This window comes from Eulemur rufifrons, chromosome 30, assembly GCF_041146395.1.
Source record: "Eulemur rufifrons isolate Redbay chromosome 30, OSU_ERuf_1, whole genome shotgun sequence".
NCBI lineage: Eukaryota > Metazoa > Chordata > Mammalia > Primates > Lemuridae > Eulemur > Eulemur rufifrons.
Window position 1 is genome coordinate 15566140 of NC_091012.1, and position 25568 is coordinate 15591707.

The window sequence follows — 25568 nt, forward strand, 5'->3', positions numbered from 1 at the left end:
TCCCCTGGACTTGCCTGGCTGCGCCTTACCTCCTACCCTGAAGAGCACTGGGGGCAGGCAGGAGCCCACGGCGATTAAGACCGGGCCAGTACCTGGTGGCCCCAGGGGCCCTTGGAGGCACAGGACACCTAAGTTGATGAACTGTTACCTGGAGCCTTCCCTCGGGCCTCAGGTAACCCCTTGTGCCCCACAGGCCCGGTCCCCGCTCACCAGAGTTCATCGCGGCCGACGTGGGCAGCCACGCCTGTCCCCAGTGGGTCTCTTCCCAGCTCAGATCCCAGGAGGAGGGATGGCAATGTTCGCCTCTCACCCTGAGGCCGGCCCTCCACTGGGAGCTGGGATCCCAACCAGATCTCTGCGCAAAGAGGACCTAAAGGCTGTGCCCCCTCCTCGCCCCTCCCCCCACCCATGGTGGTCCCTGTCCGCTCCGGGTCTTTTTCCCCTCACAGCCTCCTGCCGCCCTTCCAGACACCCTAGGCAGCACCGTCTCGCCCTCCACCGCCGCCGCAGGTGGGCATCCCCGTGGCCATGGCCGGATCGCGAGGCCAAAGCCGCCCTGGCCTTCTGACAGCCTTGGCCGGCCAGGGGAGCCGGCCTTACAACCGCGCATGCGCAAGTCGCTGTCATTATGACAGCGGCCGTTGCCTAGGGGCGCGTCTCTATGGCAGGAGCCCTCTGGGGCCAGGCCGGGCACGTCCTTGTCAGGCTCTGGCCTGTCCTCTCCAGGATGCCTGCCAGGGGTTCGTCCGCGGTTCCAAGGAGAAGAAGGAGGGCTCAGCGGGCGGCAGAAGGCTCCCTCGTCGCAGCCTGCAGGAAGCAGCAGGGGGATCCCTGGACCTGTCGCCCATCGCCACCTAACAGCCGCCTGCTGGCTGTGTATGTGAGTCTCCCCGAGAGTCCAGGGTCTTCACGCCCGTGAGTCCCAAGGCTCCACTATCCGTATGCCCGTGTGTCCCTCTGTACTCAGGGGTCCACCTTCCTCGGCCGCAGAGCCTGGCCCTGACAGGACCTGCCTGAGTACCTGTGGCTTCTGAGAGAGAGAGGGACAGAGAGAGACATAGAGAGAGAGGGAGATTCTATGTATGTGTGTTCGCAAGTGGGAGTCACTGGTCTGTCGTGTTGGCCGTTTGCCTCGGGGCTCCTTTAAGTCACCTCGCTGTGAGCCCCTTGGTGCAGTTCCGCTCGGGCTAGGGCCCCGGTGCCATTCGTTTACTGTGGGGATCCTGCATGGGGGTAGGATGGTGTGGTTCCGCCTGGTCAAGGGCGGGGGTGCCACCTGAGACCGGCAAGAGGAGGAACGTCCTCCCCACCAGGAGGTGAGCCAGTATTCCCACACGAAGAGGATAACAGCCAAGCTGACGACTACCACCACCACCTCACCAGGAACTCTGGAGGCCAGAGAGGTGTGCAGGGAAGGCCAGGAAGGAGATTCTGCCTCCCTTGGGCCTCATGCCCTACCTAGGCTCACGCCTGCCTTCTCCGCTGGAGGCCGGAGGGCAGAGAAGCAGAGACTATGGAGGGAGAACATCTGCCCTCCACAGGGGCTTTTCTGGCTAGCTCAGCCATCCAAGGTGGCATCCGTGTGGCGGTTAGCAGTGCCTTCTCCTGGCGGGGTGCCAGTTTTTACCCCAACACCGTGACCCATCATCTTTTCTCTCTTGATGGTTTCCGAAGGCCTGGACCCTTCTTCATCTGGATGAACCCTGTGTGCCAGAATACATTCCCACTCCATCAAGGTCAGCATTGGGGGCATCCACTGCCTCAGGCTTTCCTTCTCCACAGTGACTTCTTAGTGACTGGCTAGGACTGACACCCGTGCCCATCTGGCCAGCCCTTTTTTCTGCTGGCAAGTTAATCAGGTCTTCGTGTCAGTGCCCCATCACTCATTTCCCATTGGTAGAGCGGCATCACACCCCGCCTGGCCTTTGCCTTCTGTGGAAGAGTCTGTTTCCCTTTCGTCTACTCTCCATTCGTTCCTTTCTTGCAGGGATATATATGCCTGGCTTGTTCCTGGGGAAGTGTCAGCAGGGGTGGACAATGGCTGGTAGGGGCCATTGCCCGCTACTCTTTACACTGAGGGGGTGAGGCAGGAGGAGTTGAGACTGGGTTTTGTGTGGCTGCAGGGTGGTGGTGGCCCTGTTCCCTTTCGCTTTGGTTGGGGCACTGACTGCACTGCCTGGGTAACTGTTTTCTCTTCAGGCAAGAATGCCCAGTCTTGCCCAGGCCTGCAGAAGCGGGCCTGTGCATGTGTTCCTAGGTAGGCTCTGCTTTCCCTGAGCTCTCTTGGGGCCCTCTGTGACCCTGGAAAGGGTGCCTTTTCTCCAAGGTCGGTCTTGGAGTGAGCCGTGCACACTCTTTTAAGACCCCTTCTTTCCTTGCACCCTGCTTGTCTATGAGGTCTTACCCAGTCGCCACTCTCTGCTCATACTTGCTGTACCTGAGACTTGCCTTGCTGTGCCTTTCCTCCTACCCTGAACAGCAGAGCGGACAGCCTGTAGTCCCAGGCAATGAAGGTTCGGCCTAGCGGGATTAAGAAGGCTCCATCGCATTGTCCAGGAAGCTACAGCAGAATCCATGGACTTCTCAGCCATTGACGCCTTAGCCCCCCTGCTGACTGTGTATGAATAGCATTTAAAAGGAGACACAATTAAAGATCGAGGAGATATAAAAAAAATAAATTAGATTATAAACAAATATTTGCCAATATCATCAAAAATAAAAAAAAGTTAGCAAATTCCTGGAAAAATATAAACCACCTTGATGACTCAATAAAAAATTAACAAATCTAAATCATTATAGAACTATTAAACATTTTCAATTAGTTGTGAACGTATTTCTGCAAATAGAATAAACCATTTCATGTTGGCTTTGTGAGTAGATTCTAACAAATATTTAATAAATCAACAATTCCACAGCCAGGCATGGTGGCTCTCACCTTTAATCCTGGCCCTATCGGAGGCCGAGGTTGTGGATTGCTTAAGACCAGGAGTTCAAGACCAGCCTGAGCAAGACTAGATCCTGTCTCTAAAAAAATAGAAAAATTAGCCAGTCATGGTACCATACACCTCTAGTCCCAGCTACTCTGGAGGCTGAGGCAAGCGGATCACTTGAGCCCAGGAGTTGTAGGCTACAGTGAGCTATGATGACTCCACTGCATTCTAGCCTGGGAAACAGAGCAAGACCCTGTCTCAAAAAAAAAAAAAAAAAAAAAAAAAAAAAAAAAAAAATCCACCCTTACAGAAACTGTTTCAGAAGACAAGAAAGAAGAATCTCTCCCAAACCATTTTATGTTAACAATATATCCTTGATACAAAACTAGACAAAATAATTTTAAAGAACATTGATATTGATAAAAACAAATAAAAATAGAAATATAACATACAAACACCTATGAAATACAAGAAAAAGCAGTACTAAGACAGAAGTTGATATCAATAAACATCTACATCAAAAGAAGTAGAAAGACATCAAATAAACAACCTAGCAATGCACTTTAAAAGACAAGAAAGGAAAAATAAGTGAAACCCAAAATTAGTAGACAGAAAGAAATAATAAAGTTTAGAGCATAGATGAAATTGAGATGAAAACACCATAAAAAGATTATCAAAACAAAAGGTTAGTTTTATCAAAAGATAAACAAAGTTGACCAAACTTTAGTTAGACCTGGAAATAAAAGAAGATCCAAATAAATGAAATCAGAGATAAAGAAGGAGACATTATAATTATTACCCAAGAAATTCAAAGGAACATCAGAGACTATTACATAGTCTCTTATGGTGCCAATAAATTGGGAAATGTAGAAGAAATGGTCAAATTCCTAGACATAAACAGCCTACCAAGATTGAACCATGAAGAAATAGAAAACCTGAACAGACCAATAATGAGTAACAAGATAAAAACACTAATAAAAAGTCTCCAAAGAAAAGCCCAGAACCCGATAGTGTCAATGCAGACTTCTATAAAATATTTAAAGAAAAACTAATACCAATTCTATCTCAAACTATTCCAAAAACTTGAAGAAGAGGAAATACTTCCAAACTCCGTTCTACAGTCCAGCAATACCCTGATACCAAAACTAGACCAGGACACAGCAAAATAGAATAGTACAGGTCAATATTACTGATGAACATAGATGCAAAAGTCCACAACAAAATACTTTCAAGCCAAATTCAGCCACATATTTAAAAGATTGTTCTCTATCATCAAATAGGAGTCATCCTAAGGATGCAAGGATCGTTCAACACCTGCAAATCAATAAGCATGATACATCACATTAAGGACAAAAACCATATGATCATTTCAATAGATGACAAAAAAGGTATTCAACAAAATTCAACATCCCCCTTCATAATAAAAACTCTAAACAAATTGGTTATACAATGGGAACATATTATAACTCAAAACAGTAAAGATCCTATATGACAAAATCACAGCTAGCATCATACTGAATGGGGAAAAATTGAAAGCCTTTCCTGTAAGTTCTGGAACAAAGACAAGTTGGCCACTTTCACTGCTTTTATACAACAGAGTACTGAAAGTCCTAACCAGAATAATTAGACAAAGAATAAAATAGAGGGCGTCCAAAGTGAAAAGATGTCAAATTGTCCTTGTTTACAGATGATACTATCTTATATTTATAAAAACCTAAAGATTCTGCCAAAAAACTTTTAGAAGTAACAAATGAATTCCGTAAGTTTTCAGGATACAAAACCAACATACAAAAATTAGTAGCAATCCTATATGCCAATAGTGAATAATCTCAAACGAAATCAAGAAAGCAATCCCCTTTATAATAGCTATAAAAAGTTAAAATAAAATACCTAGGAATAAACTTAACTAAAGAAGTGAAAGATCTTTACAATGAAAACTATAGAACGCTGGTGAAAGAAATTGAAGAGGACACAAAAAATGAAAAACATCCCATGTTCATGGATTGGAAGAATTAATATTGTTAAAATGTCTGTAGTATCCGAAGTGATCTACAGATTCAATGCAATCCCTATCAAAATACCAATGACATTTTTCACAAAAATAGAAAAAGCAATTCTAAAATTAACAGGGAATGACAAAAGACCCTGAATAGTTTAAGTAGTCCCAAGCAAAAAGAACAAAGCTGTAGGCATTCCATTACCTGATTTCAAAATATACTACAAAGCTATACTTACCAAAACAGCATGGTACTAACATAAAAAGAGGAACAGATCAATGAAACAGAATGGAGAACCCTAAAATAAATCCATGCATTTACAGCCAACTCACATTTTACAAAGGCACAAAGAATATACATTGGAGACAGGACAGTCTCTTCAACAAATGGTGCTGGGAGAACTCAATATCCATACACAGAATAAGGAAACAAGACCCCTATCACTCACTATATACAAAAATCAAGTCCCAGTGGATTAAGACTTAAATGTAAGACCTGAAACTATGAAACTACTAGAAAACATTTAGGAAATGCTTCAGTACATCGGTCTGGGCAAAGATTTCTCGAATAAGACCTTAAAAGCACAGGTAACCAAAGCAAAAGTTGACAAATGGCATTATATCAAGCTAAAATCTTTTGCACAGCAAACGATCAACAAAGTGAAAACCTATAGAATGGGAGAAAATATTTGCAAACTACTCATCCAACAAGGGATTAATAACCAGAGTGTATAAGCAACACAAACAAACCAATAGCAAAAAATCCAAATAATCTGATTTAAAAAGGGGCAAAAGATCTTAATAGACATTTTTCAAAAGAAGACATACAAAATGCCAAAAGGTATATGCAAAAGTTCTCAACATCCCTAATCATTAGATAAATGAAAATCAAAACCACAATGAGAGATCATCTCACCCCAGTTAAAATGCCTATTATCAAAAAAACAGGGCTGGGCGAGGTGGCTCACGCCTGTAATCCTAGCACTCTGGAGGGCCGAGGTGGGAGGCTCGCTCAATGTCAGGAGTTTGAGACCCTGTCTCTACTAAAAATAGAAAGAAATGATCTGGACAGCTAAAAATATATATAGAAAAACATTAGCCAGGCATGGTGGCACATGCCTGTAGTCCCAGCTACATGGGAGGCTGAGGCAGGAGGATCGCTTAAGCCCAGGAGTTTGAGGTTGCTGTGAGCTAGGCTGATGCCACGGCACTCTAGCCCCGGCAACAGAGTCAGACTCTGTCTAAAAAAAAAAAAAAAAACCACCAACAGAAAACGAATGCTGACAAGGAATGAGAGAAAGGGGAACATTCATATATCATTGATCAGAAAGTAAACTAGTACAGGCACTATGGAAAACAGTATGGAGGTTCTCAAAAAACTAAAAGTAGAACCACTACCTGTTCCAGCAATCCCACACTGGGTATATATCCAAAAGAAAGGAAATCACTATATTGAAGCAATATCTGCCCTCCCATGTTTATTGCAGCACTAGTCACAATAGCCAAGATGTGGAATCAACTTCAGTGTTCATCAGTGGATGAATGGATAAAAAAGAAGTGATACATATATGCAATGGAGTCATATTCATCCATAAAGAATAATTAAATTCTACATTTGCAGCAACATGGGTGGAACTGGAAGATATTATGTTAAATGGAATAAGCCAGGCACAGAAAGACAAATATGGCATGTTCTCACTCGTATGTGGGAGCTAAAAAGAATATTGATATAATGAAGGTAGAGAGTAGAATGATGGCTGGGAAAAGTAATGGGGATGGGGAAGAAGGGGGGTTAGTTAAAGAGAACAAAACTACAGTGAGATATAAGGAATATGGTCTAGCACAAGAGAGCAACTATGGTTAACAATATTGTATATTTTAAAATAGCTAGAAGAGAAGAATTGGAATGCTCCCATCACAAAGAACTGATAAATGTTTGAGGAGATGGATATCTTAATTACCAGATTTGATCATTACACATCATATGCTTGTATTGAAACATCACAGGTACCCTAAAAATATGTGCAACTAGTATGTATCAATAAGAATTAAAAATTACAAAGAGAACAAAGGATGAGTGGGGAAAAATCCTACTAAACCAAATGTTAGCAAACCAATTCCACAATGAATGAAAAGATAATACTCATGTCCAGGTGGGCTTACTCTATGAAGGCAAGATGAATTTCATATTAGGAAATTTGCTTAGATACTTTACCACTTTAATGTATTTTTAAAAACCTGTGTTATGATCTCAGTAAATGTGGAAAAAATTTCAGGAATATTTCACTGATGTCTCCTTCTACCCCTTCTATCTGACATTGTATTCTGGCAATCCAAATAAGACAAGAAAAAGAAATAAAGGATTTAAGCTTTGGAAGTGAAAAAATTTAAAAATATCTTTTTTCACAAATGATACTTTTCCCTAAAAGATAGATTATATAAGGCAATTATTAAAAATTAACAAGAGAGCCTGGCAAAGTTACATTGATGTGCGATCAATTCACAAAAGTCCATTGCATTTCCGTACACCAGGAGCAAACTGAAATTCAATTTTTAAAACATACTATATACAAGTGCAACAAAAAATAATGTTTCTAAGGATAAATGCAGCAAACATGTACAAGACCTTAGTGTAAGAAATCCTAAAACTATGTTAAAAAACATTTTTAAAAAAACCTAATTAATGGAAACACATGTCAGAGTATAGTTCGGAAGACTCAATATTGGAATCACATCAACTCTCCCACAAATTAATTCATAGAATTAGTTAAATCCTAATTAAAATGCAAATTAAGGTTTCATGAAATTTGACCATATGATTGCGAAGTGTATATGGAAGTTCAGGTTGCCAGTAGTTAAGACACTTTTGAACAAGGAAAGCAAGGTGATGGTACCTGCGTGACCCAATATCAAAACATATTAACACAACCGTGTGTAGTATCGGAGCAGGAATAGACAAACTGAGCAATGGGCCAAAAAGAGAGCGAACAAACTGACCTATGAGTATAGTATAGAAACCTGATTTACTGCTGTTTCTATGGGAAAATCTGGACTGTTCACTAATTTAAGTGCATGAAAACGAATCCACACTTCACACCATACACATACAAAAAAATCATTCCAGATAGACCAAAATTTTTAATGTCAAAGGCAAACTCTAAGTCTTTGAAGAAGGGGAAACAAAAACACATATAGGCAATGCAACCTGCAAAAAACAACTTGGTTTCAGAGACGCAGCTCTGGTCAGTTTAGCAGGTGTGGCCCTGGAGTTTTGCTGCCTCAGTTCCAATCCCTGCTTCATCACTTCCTAGATGAGAGGTCTTGGGAAAATTACTGAATTTCCCCAAGCAAGTGTCTTCATCTGTAATAACGGGGTAATATTAACACCCCCTGCAGAGGTTTTTGTAAAGGTTCAGTGAGATCCTTTCTGTAAAGTGAGTAGCACAGGATTAGCACGTGGTAGAAGCTCAGGAATGCCGCCAGGACAATGACCTGGCCATTTGGACAACCGTGGGAGAATCCAGGGAGCCAGAGCCACATTTCCTGGAGAAAAGCAGGAAATTCAAGATTTGATGCCCTGGGGAGGGAGGCCAAGGATTTTGTGGTGTTCCAGGGGGAAGAGCTAGTTCTGAGGGAGACGGATGCCAGAATACAGAAGAAATGTTTAACCATTTAAAATGGACCAATGGCTGTTTACTCCAGCAGATTTTGCTGTAAGATGGGGCAACTACACAGCCCATTTCTCTTTAACCTGTTTTCTTTTTAATTTCATATGTTGCAGACATCTCATCATGTCAATATATGCAGATCTGCCACATTCTGGATTTGCATAAGATCCTGTAGTGCGGATATAATATGTAATTGATCCACTCATGATGAACATTTAGATAGCTTCCCTTTTATGTTTTTTTACTTTAAAACCACAGGAAAAAATGAATCAATAGAAATGTAAAAACAAGCACATATATGTATCTACGTGTGTGCGTGTGTGTAGATAGATAAAGCATTTCAAATTGGAGTGGGGATGAAGAGACCCCATTCTCTACCAATTTCTCTGTAAGTGAAATCATAGAATCATTGAATGACAGGGTAGATGGGGCCTTAGAATATCCAGTGGGATGACTTTAAGTTTATAGTGTTGTTTGTTGCAACACCATTCAAAGTAGCCAAAATATGGAATCAGCCAAAATGCCCATCAAAAGATAAACAGACAAATAAAATGTGCAGAGCACTAAACACAAATGGAAACATGTAATTACTGAATGTTATAAACTCCTACTCTAGGCTTAGCTGGAGGTAGGTGCTCTGCACATGTCACTTATCCTTACAACTCTCTTCTGAAGAAAGTACCGCTAGAGTGACCATGTGACAATAAGGAAACTGAGGTCATATTGTTAGCAAGTGGCGCACTTGGCAGTCCAACAAGTAAAACCTAGAAGCCTGAATTATTCTAGTGAAGCACGTGTGGGACTGCACAGGCCTACCCGACATGCTCTGCTCTGTACACACACCTGTGGCTTTTCCACTACCCCCGGAAGATTCCCAGACCCAATTGCAAAATCAGTTCTTTAAACTGAAGATGAGGCCCAGAGTCCTTCAGGGATCCGGACAGCAGTAGGTCTCCGTGGACCTGCGGCTCCTCGGCAGACTGCTGCCTATGCAGGGAGTAGCCAGGCGGGCCCTCTCTTGGGAGAAGGGGAGCTTTACCCGGGAGAAGCCAGAGCAGATGCTGATGAAATCCCTGAGGTTCTGTGATTCTCTGACAAGGGAGGCGAGGTCTTCACTTCCCTGCCTTTTCTTAATCCTCTTCAAATTGTAGCAGAGTGCAGACACTAAGACACATAATTTATCACCACCATATTCTTCTTCCTAAAATGTTCTCATCATCTAATCACATCACGACTCAAGAATGCAGAGGTGTCGCTCTCAGCCTGCAGAAAGGCTGCTCCAGTTGCCCTAGGAGCCCTCTGCTTCCTTGGAGACAACCTGGGCGTCATGGAAGAGGAGTGAAGGTTAGGGCACAGGTGACCAGGGAGATCTGGGTTCCCCTGCCCTCTGTTAAATTTGTATTTATTAATTTTTAAATTCCCATAGAGTAAAATTCACTTGTTGGGTGCATAGTTCTAGATTTGACCAATGCAGGGGATTGGGTAACCACTATCACAATCAAACACAGAGCAGCTCCATCACCCCCAGTGACCTGTGTGCCACGCTTGGCCCTTCCCTGCTCGGTGGTCCTAGGTCTTTTGGCCTTTTCCAGAATGTCAGGTAACTGAATCCACACGGAATGAAGTCTGTGAGTCCAGCTGCTTTCAGCGGGCATAAGGCATCTGAAATTCATACATTCTGGTATGTTAATCAACAGTGTGGTCCTTTTTACTGCCGAGAGGTATTCCATCGATGGATGAGCCACAGTTTGTTTATCCGTCCACCCACCGAGGACTTCAGTTTAATCAGTTTGCAGTTTGAGGCAGTTATGAATAAAGCCACTATAAATATTTACACACTTTGCAAATGTAAGCACAGTTTTCCTTTTTAATTTTTTTTAACTTGGATGTATTCCTAGCTGGGATTACTGATTTGGTAAATGAATGTTTACCTTTCTAAGAAACTGTCAAACTTTTTGAAAGTGGCTGCACCACTCTGCATTGCTGCCTGCGATGCACAAGTTTCAGCTCTACACACTCACCAGGACGTGGTATTTCTGATTTTTAATTTTACCTACTTGTAGCGACATCACCTTGTAACAGAATTGGCATTTCCCAATTCCTTGTAATGCTCAGCATCTTTTCACATGCCTTTTGCCATCAGTATATCTTCTTTGACGAAGTGTCATTCAAGTCTTTTGCTCATTTATTTTTAGAGAGATTTTAGATTCACAGCAAAATTGAGTGGAAGGTATAGAATTTTTCATATACCCCTTCCTCATATATCTAAAAATTTCAAAATTTTACATGTTATGCTTACCTCTATGATATGGTTTGCATTTATTTTTATATCTTTGCATACAGTTTTCTGATTATTCTAGTATCATTTTTGAAAGGATTATCCATTCTCCATTGATTTGTTTTTGCACCTTCCCCCAACCCCACATGGGAGACTGCAGCCCACACCTCCTTTGGTCCGTAGCTCTCTTCATCATCCCATAGGAACTGATAAATCTTTTTGGTATATTCTCTCCCATTTCTCAATGAACATTCAACTACCCCCACTTATGGAGTATTCATCCCATTCTCTATACTTCCCCATCCTAAGTGAAGGAGCCAGGGAAGGGCCTCATTGTTCCTTCCTCCCACTCATTAAGGTAGCTGATAGTCTGGATAGTTCACACCCAAATATTTGAGGATTTCTTATTTAAATTTAAAATAGAAGTTGCCATAGGAGACTCTATATGGTATTCTTTTTTTTTTTTTTGATCTGAGATTTATTGCATAGGATAATGACTACAGTAATAAAAATGTATGCATATTTCAAATGTACAGTAAGTGAGTAAATTTCAAATGTCTTGCCACAAAAAATGACAACTGAGGCAAAAAAATCACATTAGCTTGTTTTCATCATTCCACATTATCTACATATATCAAAACATCATAGTGTACCCCATAAATGTATACAATTATTATTTGTCAATTAAAACTAATAATAAAATAATGACTTTGGTTTGTAAAGCAAAAATAGGAACATTTCTCAGCTTCACAAATAGGGTCTAGAAATAGGTTTTAGTGTGTCCTGTGGAAGAAATGTTGAAACCATTTATTTCCAGTAAACCTTGAAACCATGCAGTATGAGTCCCGAGGCACCTTTTATACAAGCAGAGTGATTCTTTGCAGTCCTGGGCAAGGAAATAGAGGCAGTGTCAATAGGGGTTATAAAGAGGCTCTCAGTCCACTTCCTCCTGGTGCCTCTCTCTGGCCTCCCTGTCCAGTCCAGGCTGTGAACCTGACCCAGCCTACATCGTAAAAGAGCACGGAGCCTGCCTCAGATACAGCTGATGTCACATGTGCAGAGGACAGGCAGCCTCAGTGACTGACCCATTCAGGATGGGAAACACGGCCCTCCCCTCCAACTCATACCACAATCCTAGGATGACTCCACGGTTTGTTTCACAGACATTAAGTTTCCATAAGAGACACAACCCACCCCGAAATCTTAAAGAGTAAAGAGTGAGAACTTACAGAGCAAAGAGTGACAAGTCAGCTGAGTAGAAATCTGAATCGTGCTAGGAAACTAACCCCACTCCCGGGAAGAAATGTCCAAAGTAATTTCTCTTCAAGTTCTTCTCACCCAGACGACTCTCTCCATTTGAGTAAAAGCCCCCAAAGCTCAGTCTACCTCAATCAGAAACACACAAGGAGCCTTTGATAATTCATGATTCTCAAGCTCTTCTCCAAAACATTTCTCTTCAGTAGGTCCTGGTGGAGCTTGAGCCACTGTCTTTCAGAAGCTCCCTCAGGTGATCCAAAGACCCCCATGAGGGAACCGCCATATAAAATGCCTCAAGCCTGACCTAAGAACTTGACCCTTCGGATCTAAAGATTCTTGTCCTGACTTGGTCTCAGCCCTCTGCTGCCAATCAACCCAAATCCACATCCACACTGAACGTCAGCATTTCTTTCACCATTTAAATGGTTTTGTTTAAACTTAGGTTTGTTCTTCCTTCAGACATATTCCATAATGTTATCTTCCTCTCTCTCTCTATCTCTCTCTCTAAGTTCCTAGGGTTTTTTTTTTTTTTTTAATTTCATCTTGTTATGGGGGATACAGAATTTCAGGTTACATACGTTGCTCCTGTTCCGCCTTTCCCCCCAAGCCAGAACTCCAGACGTGTCTGTTCCCCAGGTCGTGCGCATTGCACCCATCATGTAGGTATATATCCCTCCCTTCCCCACCCCCCCTTCCCGAGTCAGCACCTTCAAGTGTTACCACTCCCCAAACGGAGCACAATGCACTCATTGTGTAGGCATACCCCCATACCCTCCCCCGCCCCCCACCTCAGTCTGACATCCAATTGGTGTTGTTCCCAGATGTGTATTTAGGTGATGTTCAGGGAAACCAATTTTCTGGTGAGTACATGTGATACTTGTTTTTCCATTCTTGGGATACTTCACTTAATATAATGGGTTCCAATTCTCTCCAGGAGAACCATAGAGATGTTGTATCTTCATCATTCCTTATAGCTGAGTAATATTCCATGGTATACATATACCACAGTTTACTAATCCAATCATGTATTGATGGGCATTTGGGTTGCTTCCACATCTTTGCTATTGTGAATTGTGCTGCTATAAACATTCGGGTACATGTGTCTTTGTTACAGAATGACCTTTTTTCCTTTGGGTATATGCCCAGTAATGGGATTGCTGGATCAAATGGCAGGTCTACTTGAATCTGTTTAAGATACCTCCATAATGCTTTCCACAGGGGTTGCACTAGTTTGCAGTCCCACCAGCAGTGTATGAGTGTTACTGTCTCTCCGCACCCACGCCAACATGTGTTGTTTTGGGTTTTTTTGATAAAGGCCATTCTCACTGGGGTTAAGTGATATCTCATTGTGGTTTTGATTTGCATTTCTCTGATGATTAGGGATGTTGAGCATTTTTTCATATGTTTGTTAGCCATTCTTATATCTTCTTTCGAGAAGTTTCTATTCATGTCATTTGCCCACTTTTTGATAGGGTTACTTGATTTTTTCTTGCTGATTTTCCTGAGTTCTAAATAGATTCTTGTTATCAGTCCTTTATCTGATGTGTAGTATGCAAAAATTTTTTCCCATTCTGTAGGTGGTCTGTTTATTCTCTGGACTGTTTCTTTGGCTGTGCAGAAGCTTTTTAATTTAATCATGTCCCATTCATTAATTTTTGTTGCTGCTGTGATTGCCTTGGGGGTCTTTTTCATAAATTCTTTGCCTAGGCCAATGTCTGTAAGAGTCTTTCCTACATTTTCTTCTAGAATTCTGATTGTATCACGCCTAAGGTTTAAGTCTGTTATCCACCGTGATTTGATTTTTGTGAGAGGTGAAAGCTGTGGGTCCTGTTTCAGTCTTCTACAAGTGGCTAACCGATTCTCCCAGCACCATTTATTGAATAGGGATTCTTGTCCCCAGAGTATATTCTTTCCTGCTTTGTCAAAAATTAGGTGACTATATGAGGATGGTTCTATATTTGGATTTTCTGTTGTGTTCCACTGGTCTGTGTCCCTGTACTTGTGCCAGTACCAGGCTGTTTTAAGAACCACGGCCTTATAGTATAGTTTGAGGTCTGGCAAATTAATACCTCCCATTTTGTTTTTGTTGCTTAAAATTGCTTTTGCTATACAGGGTCTTCTCTGATTCCATAAAAAGTGTATAATTATTTTCTCTACATCTGTAAAGAATGATGTTGGTAATTTAATAGGGATTGCATTGAATCTGTAGATCACTTTGGGTAGTATAGACATTTTATCAATGTTGATTCTTCCGATCCACGAGCATGGTATATTTTTCCATCTATTTGCAAGTTCTGCTATTTCTTTTCTCAGTGTTTCATAGTTTTCCTGATAGAGGTCCTTTACCTCTTTAGTTAGATATATACCTAGATATTTTATTTTTTTTGTTGCTATTTTGAAGGGTATTGAGTCTTTAATTTGGTTTTCTGATTGACTGTTGTTGGCATATATAAATGCCTCTGATTTGTGTATATTAATTTTGTAGCCAGAGACTTTGCTATATTCGTTAATCAATTCCAGGAGTCTCATGGTTGAATCCTGGGGGTTTTCCAGATATAGCATCATATCGTCAGCAAAAAGTGAGAGTTTGATCTCTTCCTTCCCTATTTGGACTCCCTTGATTCTGCTCTCTTGCCTGATAGCTCTCGCAAGGACTTCCAATACTATGTTGAAAAGTAATGGGGACAGTGGGCAGCCCTGTCTGGTTCCAGTTCTAAGTGGGAGTGCTTTCAATTTTTCCCCATTCAGAATGATGTTGGTTGTGGGTCTGTCATATATGGCTCGTATCATTTTTAGGTAGGTTCCATCTACGCCTATTTTGTTAAGCGTTTTTATCATAAAAGAGTGTTGAATTTTGTCAAATGCTTTTTCTGCATCTAATGAGAGTATCATATGGTTTTTGGTTTTGCTTCTATTTATGTGGTGAATTACATTTATAGATTTACGTATGTTGAACCACCCCTGCATCTCGGGGATGAAGCCCACTTGGTCGTGGTGGATTATTTTTTTGATAAGTACTTGGATTCGATTTGCTAGTATTTTATTGAAAATTTTTGCATCTATATTCATGAGAGAAATTGGTCTGTAATTCTCTATTTTTGTTGCGTCCTTTCCTGGTTTTGGTATCAATGTTATATTGGCTTGGTAGAACGTGTTGGTGAGAATTGCATTCTTCTCAATATTAGAGAATAGTTTATGTAGGATGGGCACCAGTTCTTCTTTGTATGTATGGTAAAATTCAGGTGTGAACCCATCTGGACCAGGGCTTTTCTTTTTGGGAAGGTTTTTTATTGCTGTTTCGATTTCAGTTCTTGATATTGGTCTGTTCAGGTACTCTATTTCTTCCTGGTTGAGCCTGGGAAGACTATGTGTTTCTAAAAATTTGTCCATTTCCTCCGCATTCTCCAGTTTGTGTGCATAAAGATTTTTGTAGAATTCATAGATGATATCTTGTATATCTGTAGCATCGGTTGTGATTTCTCCTTTCATGTTCCTAATGGAGGTTATTAGAGATTTTACTTTTGTGCTCTTGGTTAGTTTAGCCAGAGGTGTGTCTATTTTGTTTATCTTTTCAAAGAACCAACTTTTTGTTTCATTAATTTCCCTTATAGTTCCTTTGTTGTCCTTTCCATTTAATTCTGATTTGATCTTAGTAATTTCTCGCCTTCTGCTGGGTTTGGGGTCGTTCTGTTCTTCTTTCTCCAGCTCTTTGAGTCTATCCGTTAGGTTGTCTATTTGCATGTTTTCTGTCTTTTGGATATAGGCATTTATGGATATGAATTTCCCTCTCAGGACTGCTTTAGCTGTGTCCCATAGATTTTGATAAGTTGTATCTCCATTGTCATTTAATTCAAAGAAACTTTTGATTTCCATCTTGATTTCTTCCTTTATAGAATAATTATTCAGGAGAAAGTTATTTAGCTTCCATGACTTTGAGTAAGAGTGAGGGTTTCTGTTTGTGATCATTGTTACTTTTATTCCACTGTGATCTGAGAAGATGCATGGTATAATTTCTATTTTTTTGAATTTTTTAAGACATGCTTTATGTCCTAGGACATGGTCAATCTTAGAGAATGTCCCATGAGCTGATGAGAAAAATGTATATTCTGTGGACTTTGGGTGGAATGTCCTATAGATGTCAGCCATGCCCATTTGTTCTAGCATTCTATTTAGGTCCATTAGGTCTTTGTTTATTTTCTGTTTAGAGGATCTGTCCTGTACTGTCAGTGGGGTGTTAAAGTCTCCAGGTATTACAGTATTATTATATATCATCTGGTTCAGATCTAGTAGGGTTTGCTTTATGAATCTAGGTGCACCTATGTTGGGTGCATATATATTGAGTATAGTCATGGCTTCTTGTTGAATTGTGCCCTTGACCAGTATGTAGTAGCCATCTTTGTCTTTTATTATTTTTGTTGGTTTGAAAGCTAAGTTATTGGAAATTAAGATTGCCACACCAGCTTTCTTTTCGTTACCGTTTGCTTGAAATACCGATTTCCATCCTTTTACTTTCAGTCTAAATGCATCTTTGCTCGTTAGGTGGGTTTCTTGAAGACAGCAGATACTTGGCTTGTGCTTTTTTATCCATTGGGACAGTCTATGTCTCTTGATCGGGGAATTCAAGCCATTCACATTTATTGAGAAAACTGATAAGTGAGACGGTTTTTTGTTCAGCTTGTTGGGTAGAACTTCATTGTGATGTTTTCTCTCCTGAGCCATTGTTGTATCTGGAATTTCATCTTTAGCTCTTGAGTAGTTTTACATTCGTGGATCTTTCTTGTGCTGATCCGTGTATAACTCTCTTTTGAGTACTTCTTGTAGGGCTGGTCTTGTCTTGGTGAATTCCCTCAACCTTTGTTTATCTGAGAATGTCTTGATTTCTCCTTCGTATAGAAAACTTAGCTTAGCTGGGTACAAGATTCTAGGCTGGGCATTATTCTGTTTCAGAAGCGTGAAAATGGGGCCCCAAACTCTTCTTGCTTGTAAGGTTTCAGCTGAGAAATCTGGCGTAATTCTGATGGGTTTTCCTTTATAAGTTACTTGTTTCTTTCTCCTTACAGCTCGGAGAAGGGACTCTTTAGTGGATATTTTGGTCAGCCTGATGACTACGTGGTGTGGTGTTTTCCTATTTGCTATGAATCTCCCAGGGGTCCTTTGAGCTTCTTGAATCTGTATGTCTAGAGTATTGGCAAGGCCTGGAAAATTTTCCTCGATTATTTCTTCAAATAGCTTGTCCAACCCTTGCTTATTGTCTTCTTCACCCTCAGGAATGCCAATAACTCTCAAGTTAGGTTTCTTCACATAATCCTACATTTCTTGAAGACTCAGATCATTTCTCTTACTTTTTTGATCTATCTCTGTGACTGACTTATTTAGTTGGAAGGAATTATCTTCAATTTCTGAGATTCTTTCCTCTGTTTGATCTACCCTGCTTTTGAGACTTTCCACAGTGTTTTGTAGCTCTCTGAGTGAATTCTTCATTTCTAGGAGTTCTGTTTGGTTTTTCTTCAATATTTCAATTTCTTTAGTGAATTTTTCCTCCAAATCCTGTATTTTTTTTTTGCCATTTTCCTTGTGTTGTTTTTCCATTGATTCTTGTATATTATTCAGCTTGTTTATAATCCATAATTGGAATTCTTCTTGTGACATGTTGGTGTTTTGAGTCTGGTTTGTGTCAAATGGTTGAGAGCTGGTATTTCTCTTTGGGGGTGAGCTTTCTGTTTGATTCTTTGTGCTTCCTGTGTTTTTTCGCTGGGCCCTTCCCATCTAGATTAATCGTTGGATCTTTTCTTATAGATTTAGTCTGGTTAACAGCACTCTCTGTGCTCTATTCTTAGGCTGTGGAGCAGTCTAGGTATATTGCTTCCTTTGGCAAGAGGGGGAGACTGTTGTGAATTGTTTAGAAATTTTTCTATTTCAGTTGGGGGACTGCTTCTGATGGGTCCAATCCTAGAGGATTGGAGTGATCCAAGACTGCTTTGGCGAGTTAGGACACTGTGTTGTAGTCTTTCAGAAGGCAGGCAGGGTCCACACTAGTAGTGGACCAAAATTCTGTTTGTTTGTTTGTTTCCCTTTGGTTCTCCCTCTATAGGGGTGGTTTCTGTCTCTATCTGCAGGAAAGATACTAGCTGTGGGGAGTGGATGGTGCCCTCGCTCGCTCAGCGCCCCAGTTGCCGCAACTCCCACGGGCAAAAGTCTGCCTTGGCCCAATGTCCCCAGGGACCAGGCTCCACACTCTCACTTCTGGAGAAGTAGTCAATGTTTAGACATGGGTGGGGTCCCTATATAAGGTCTGTGGACCAGGGGAGGGGGCCGTCCAGGGAGCCTCTTGGCACCCTATTGCTCCGCAGTGACTTGGCTGTGGGCCCCAAGATGGCGATTGCGCACCCGCAGATCGCCGGCGTTGGGAGTGACTACTCAGGTTCCGGTATGTACCAGAGCCAGGGGCCTGGCCCGTTCCCAAGCTCACCGTGGGTTCCCTGTTAGAAGGCAAAAAGAGAGAAGAAATAAAGAAAAAGAAAAAAGAAAAGAAAAGAAAAAGAAAAAAAAAGAAAGGAAGAGAAAAGAAAGAACAGAAGGAGAAGAAAAAGAAAGAGAAAAGAAAAGGAGAAAAGAAGAGGAAAAAAAAGGAAAGAGAGAAAAGAAAAAACAAAACCAAAAAAAAAAAAAAAAAACAAAAAAGCAAAATAAAACAAAACAAAACAAAGAAAAAACAAAAACCAAACTAACAAATAATACAAGAGACCTAACCCAGAAACAGCAAAAACACAAACACAAAAGAACAAAAACAAAGCTACACAGCACCACAGCACATCGCTAAATGAAGGGATACACAATTCTGAAGTATACAGTTCAGGGGCTCAATGATTGTGTTTTTGCGCCTTAGCGCAGCTCCGCCCCTTCATGCCCGCTCCGTTGGGTCCTGAGCGGCAACTCAATGTTTATTTTACGTCTTAGCGCAGCTCCGCCCCTTCACACCGAGCACGTCCTGGCGGAGATGGCGCGGGCCCAGAGACCAGCGGAGGGCGCCTGGGTGAGAGAGCTGCTCGGCACCTTATGGCTCCCGAGCGGTTCCGCCTTTGCTTTCAAGATGACGCCCGCAGCGCTCCGGGGTCGGAGGGGGACCGGCTCCCTGGCAGGCAGAGACCAGAGACCGCCACTGCTGGGGGGGTTGGCGGGCAAAGCCGCCGGGGGCCACCGGCTGAAGAACCACCGACAAAAGTAGCGCAGAGGTACAGCACAATTCGCTGATCGGGGATCCTTCATGCCCCTCCCCCCTGGCACAGGTCCCTCCCTTCTCGCCAAGGGCTGTCTCAGCCGAGATTTCCCAGGTTCCAAGCTATTCTCCCGAAAAAGCCTCCTGTCTGCAATGCCCTACGTCTCCCTTGGTGATTCTGCTCTGGCTTGCGAGGGGGTCTCCAAGCAATTGGGGGTGGAGGTCAGTGAGGAGCGCAAGCTGCTTTTCCTAAAGACTGCCCCCGCCCCACCTGGGGGCGGGCGCAGCCGCCTGCGCTCCGCTGGCTACTGTCTGTTCCGCGCCTTCCGCAGAGTTCCGCGATCTTAATTTCTGTTCACCTCAGACCTCACTTGCTCTGTTTGTTCCACGCCGATTCTCCGGGGATTCACACCGCTGTTCCTGTGTGGGAGCGGTCCTCTAGCGTTGTGGCAGGTCCGAATCCACGGTTCCTCGCCGGAGCGCAGATCCAAGCAGTCACCGCCACTCCGCCATCTTCCTATCTCCTATATGGTATTCTTAATACAGGTTTTTTGTTACCTTGATGAAAGCTTTTTTTTTTTTCCTTCCAAGTATAATTCAAACACAAAGAAAGAAATTTGGGGGCTGCTTAAAAGAACTGAAAAGTGTGAAATGTTATTGCCAGAGCTGCAGAATTTTTTTTAAATATGAAGTAGTTTACCGTTGGATTTGTGATTTCTTTAAAATTCTAACTTTGACACAGATATATCTTCAGTGACTTAAGACTTCATTTTCCTGCTCTAAAGGAGAGGTGGTGTAAAGGTTTGGGAGTTAAAATGCCAGACCCTGCCTGTAAAAGACTGTTTCCATGGCTCCCCACCTCCGGCCCCCAGTAGAATCCTGTTCAAAGATAAGATTGTTGAGGTGAAAGTTCTTAAGACTCTAAACCACTGGGAGGAGGGAGATGGGAGGGGGAAAAGGAAGAAATATTTGAGGTTTTTTTTACTTTTTTTTAATTTCAGCATATTATGGGGGTTGAAAAGTTCAGATTATGTATATTGCCCATGCCCCCCACCCCGCTGAGTCAGAGCTTCAAGCATGTCAATTCCCCAGACAGTGCACATCACACTCATTATATAGGTATACACCCATCCCCTCCCCACCCCCACATCTGCCCGACACCCAATTAGTGTTATTCCCAAATGTGTACTTGAGTTTTTACTTCTAGAATTTTGAAAAGAGATGAATCTAGGTAAAAATAATTTAGGATAACAAGGTGGTTTGTGAATAAAAATTAAGTGCTTTGAAATAGAAAACATTGGATCACAAAGAAGTTTACATGTGGCTGGCTTATTTTTTCATTTAAGTGCCAGTGGTTTCATTGCTATAGAGGAAAAGCCTTAGAGCTCTTTTATTGAAACTTTGGTTAGACTCTTAATTCACTTAAAAGTTAGAATAATTAAGCCTCATGACATGAGGGATGTGCCTTTGCAATTGGGAAGTGCTGTACTCACTTTTCAGAATATTCAAAAACTGCAAAAGAATGAACAAATATATTATGTGAATTAATTGATTGTACCTTTATACACAAAGCATGTAAGTACTTGTGAAAATTTTTGCTCTGCTTGGTGGTTTAAAATAAGCCTGTGAGTGATTTTACAAAACAGTTATTAGATGGGTAGCATAGGATGAGAGTCCAAAATGGTCTCTTTACATCATTCTTTAGGATGTATAACACATTTTCATGTACATCATATTTGGCCCTTCCAAATACAAATAAAGCCTGTGTATATTCTCTCTATATTTCTGATGAAGAAACAAGGACTTAAAGATCTGAAATGACTGTGTAAGACAGCTACTGAACCACACAAAAGTTCTAAGTCCTCAGACTGGCATGGAGGTGACAGATATGCCAAATTTGGTTCTTAAAATACTTTAAAAGATGAGGAATCCATCGTATTAATATTTTACCCAGCTATTTTTAAAAAAAAATTTTAGAGATAGATTTTGCTATCTTGCTCCACCTGGCCATGAACTCCTAGCCTCAAGCAATCCTCCCTCTACAGCCTCGAAAAGTGATGGGATTACAGGTATGAACCACCATGCCTGGCTTGCATTGTCAGAAAGTACTTAAGTGTATAGCAATGGACTTGTAAAATAAACTGGTACATCCACACAAAGGAGTTCTATGAGCTATAAAAATAATAATATCTCTCTTTACTGCTATGGAGTCATCACTAGGATGTTATATGAAAAAGCAAGGGGGAGAACATACATTAACTTACATGAAAGAAAGCAGGGGAAATATATGTTTGTTTATTTAAAAAAAAACACTGAAAGGAATTTGTGTGTGTGTGTGTGTGTGTGTGTGTGTGTGTGACTGTTTTTCTCTCAACTTTAGTAGGTAGCCAAAGTGAATATTTGCCCAAGATATTGTTTTGGTATGGGTTTTCCAATGAATGTCAAATATTTACGTTTTGCTTTTGAGTTAGTGAAACCTTTGTTTTTTAGTTTATTGTGCATTATATAGTATATATATTGCTCTTGCATTTCATTCACTCCTCACAATGTTTTGATTTAGGTAGTGGAGAAATTATACCTGTTTTATATACGAGAAGACAGGCTTTGAGAAGTATAAATTGAGTTTCCAAGATTTTAAATAAGACTTGGTAGATCAAGAATGTAATTTCCAGACACATTGAATATAGGAACAAAATTTATAGAATCACTTATATAGGCCTCTTGGATATTACATTTTTTCTCATCCTTTTTTAGTGTACTAAAGTAATTAAGCTTTAGGGTTAAAACAGTAACATTAGATAATAAATGAAACAGAGGTACCAGTAACACAGAAATGTTCTTAAAAGTCTAAGAAATGGAGTTAAGTGCTCTTAAGGAATATATGAAGGAAGAAAGGCATACTACAGTATATGAATTGTCACAGCTCAGTCACAGTCACTAAAATAAATTGAGGATTAAAAAAGTTAAGGCAAGACTTAGAGTTGATGCAGAGACAGATAAAAAATTGAGAGACTTAAAATATTTGTGTTATGGGCCATAAAACTAATACAATGTGCAGTATAGGGATGAGAGAGCAGGTCAGTAAATGCAATGAGCCTTTACATAAATGGGTGCCCAGCAGTTGGCCCAGAAACTGCTTCTATTTCATTGAGATATACTGCAATCAATGTTGAACTCAATCTCTTTCTCTGAAATGTACTGGTTCTTTGATTAATTTCTTGGTCACTGCCCTCTCCCTTTAATATTTTGCAAGGAAAATTATTTCTTGATGGTTTACTATAGTATAATTTTAACATTTTTAGCCTTTAATAATGCATTTCATTTATTCTAAGTTACATATATTTTTACATTTTAACATCTGTGCAATTGAGATGGATCTTACAACTAGGATAATCTTAGAGGAAAAGCAATATTCAACATTAGTGAGGTGTCTTAGGGACTTTTGCCTCTGAGGGATGTTTACCTTAATTAATTAGTTTATTGTTTCCTCTCATGACAACTTTTATTATCCCATATGATGGTAAAGTTTGTCTTATGGAAATTCAATAATCTGTTTTGTTGTCTCACTTAAATAGGAGATTATCCCACTTTGGTGACCTGCAGGCATAGGTAGGATCAAAATTTTTTAGAAGCCGTTCTATGACCTGCTCCGGAAGATAATTTTGATGAATCCCCAAATTAACCATGCTGTGGGAAGAAAAACATGGGAGTTTAGCTTCGGATATTGAGGGCAAAATTAAAAACCTCACTTTCTGTTATGACAGTGTTCCTGTAGATTAGAAAATTAAACTTTTTATGCAGCCCTCTTAAATCTGCCATGATGAATATCCCAGATACATCACAGCTAAATAAATGAGATCATTTATTGAATGGAGTTAAAATTAGCCTTTGATTATCTAAAGAACGCTTGCCAAAAACCACCCTGTTTATTTTAGTATATTTGATATATTGAGCTGGTGTCTGACAGTAATTGGCCACAGCATCACTTGCTACTTTAGACTGATCCTGAAATGTGCTAGTCATATCAGCATAGAGGAGGGTGAGAGTGTTCCTATTTGATAAGTAGAAGGAGGAGGTCATGTAGATGATTCACCTACTAGTTGCATCAGATTATTCAGGTACAAGTTAAAAAAGAAAAGAAGTTGCATAGCCTAGTTTTAGTCTACATGTGTGGAAAGATTGAACCATGGTGCATTTCCCAGTAGAATTTTTATATTGTTGCCACCATATTTCTTCATATTTATTACTACACACTTCTTTCAAGACTGCTAAAAGTGATTAAAATTAACGTGTACCTATTTTTTAGACAGAATCTCACTCTATCTTCCAGGCTGGAGTGCAGTGTTGTAATCATAGCTCACTGCAGCCTTGAACTTATGGGCTCAGATGATCCTCTTGTATCAGCCTCCAAAAGTGCTGGATTACAGGCATGAGTCTGTATGCCTGTAATCACAATGTGTAGCTGTTTTTAAAAGCATCTTTTTCATTCTTCTAAATTATCACGTCTTTTTCCTCTACAGATTGAACTTTGGAATAAAATCCAGCTGACCATCCAAGGGCAGGAGCAATTTTTCTGAGCAAATCTAAAATGGATGGTAAGACAATATTTTTTTCCTCCAAGAAAAGACTAAAAACCGTTTCTGTTTTATGGAATGCCTTATAGAAAGTATTTAGAAGAACTCATAATTACTTTAACATTTTCAACTTTTCATTTGTTCACCTGTCATTTTGACATTTGATACACTTGCCTCTAGTTGTCACTGTTTCACTGAGAACATCTAGACTTTCTGTTTATACAATTTGCCACCTCTTTATGAACACAATAGGCCCCATGATTTAGAAGTGGTCATAGATTTATCCCCATCTCTCCATATTTCTTTACCCTTCTTGCCCTGCTCCAAAGAACACACTTTAAAGATGAACGATCGGATTTAGCCTGCAGTTAGGTTTTTATTTGAGCAAATGAAGAAAAACTCAGTTGTTTAGATGTGGGGATTGAAACTATGATTTTGGCCCCTTTTAACACGGTGATCTAACCAGATGATCCTGTCACATCCACATCTGTCCTGCTCAGAAATTTAAGCTATTGGAAACCTTTTCATCCTAATGTAATATAAACATGCGCTGAGGTATTTCCCAGAGGTTGGCCTCACCATTGAAACTACTGCCAATTTTCCAATCCTGCTTGTTTTAGGATGAGAATCAGAACCCTAGGATTGTTCTGCACTCCTGCTTATTTACCTTAATGTTATGTTAAATCTTAGTTTATTTGCTAAAAGGCCATCTACAACCAGGTTTTTCAGTTGATCTCAACAGCAAGAATACAAGAAGTGAGGGTTGTATTACATAAGAATATTAGAAGTCAGCCTCTCCCACGGGTCATAGAAGCTGCAGCGGCTCTAATGCAGACGGAACTGGCTCCAGCCTCCTCCACTTTGGCCCCAGGCCCGGCGCCCCTGATCTCTGCTCCCACAGCGCCGCCCACTGGTGCCGCCCAGCCGCAGAGAACAAGACCAGCCCCACAGGGCCAGCAGGGGGACCTGGGGCTGGAGCCTTGGCTGGGGGCAGGAGGTCCTTGGCTGCGTGGGCGGGACCAGCCCAGCGGGGCGGCTCAGGTGTGGGCGGGCGGCGCGGTTTACCTACTGCGGAGCGCGGCGGCGGAGACGCAAAGCCTGCGGTGTCCAGCCCGCCTCTGCTGGACTTCTTAATGCAGCGGGAGGATTACTCGCCCAGGGTCCCTGATGCAGTGACTGGTTACTACCTGAACCCTGCTGGCTTTGAGGCCTCAGACCCACACATAATTCGGCTCATCTCCCTAGCTGTCCAGAAATTCATCCCAGATATTGCCAAGGATGCCCTACAGCACTGCAAAATGAAGGGCACAGCCTCTGGCAGCTCCCGGAGCAAGAGCAAGGACTGCAAGTCCACTCGAACCATGGAGGACCAGGCCACTGCCCTCAGCGAGTATGGCATCGATGCGAAGAAGCCCCACTACTTCACCTGGGCCCCCTGACCTAAATGTATCTGTCTGTTCCATGTCCCCACGCCAGCCTGTTTTCATAATAAACTGGATTGTGACAGAAAAAAAAAAAAAAAGGAATGCAGCACAATAAAAAATAGGGGTTTCTTTTTTTCCCCCTATCCTTTAGAAATGAAGAAATTGGGTGTCTGTCTATACTGCATTTCCATATTTTGTGCGTACTTTGCCTGTCTTGAACCAATC

The 25568-nt window shown here is 41.4% G+C and overlaps 1 pseudogene; it reads left to right on the plus strand.

Annotated features, from left to right (window-relative positions):
* The first annotated feature begins 1513 nt into the window (after positions 1-1513).
* Positions 1514-25358, plus strand: LOC138378781 (transcription initiation factor TFIID subunit 10-like; annotated as a pseudogene).
* The last annotated feature ends 210 nt before the right edge of the window (positions 25359-25568 follow it).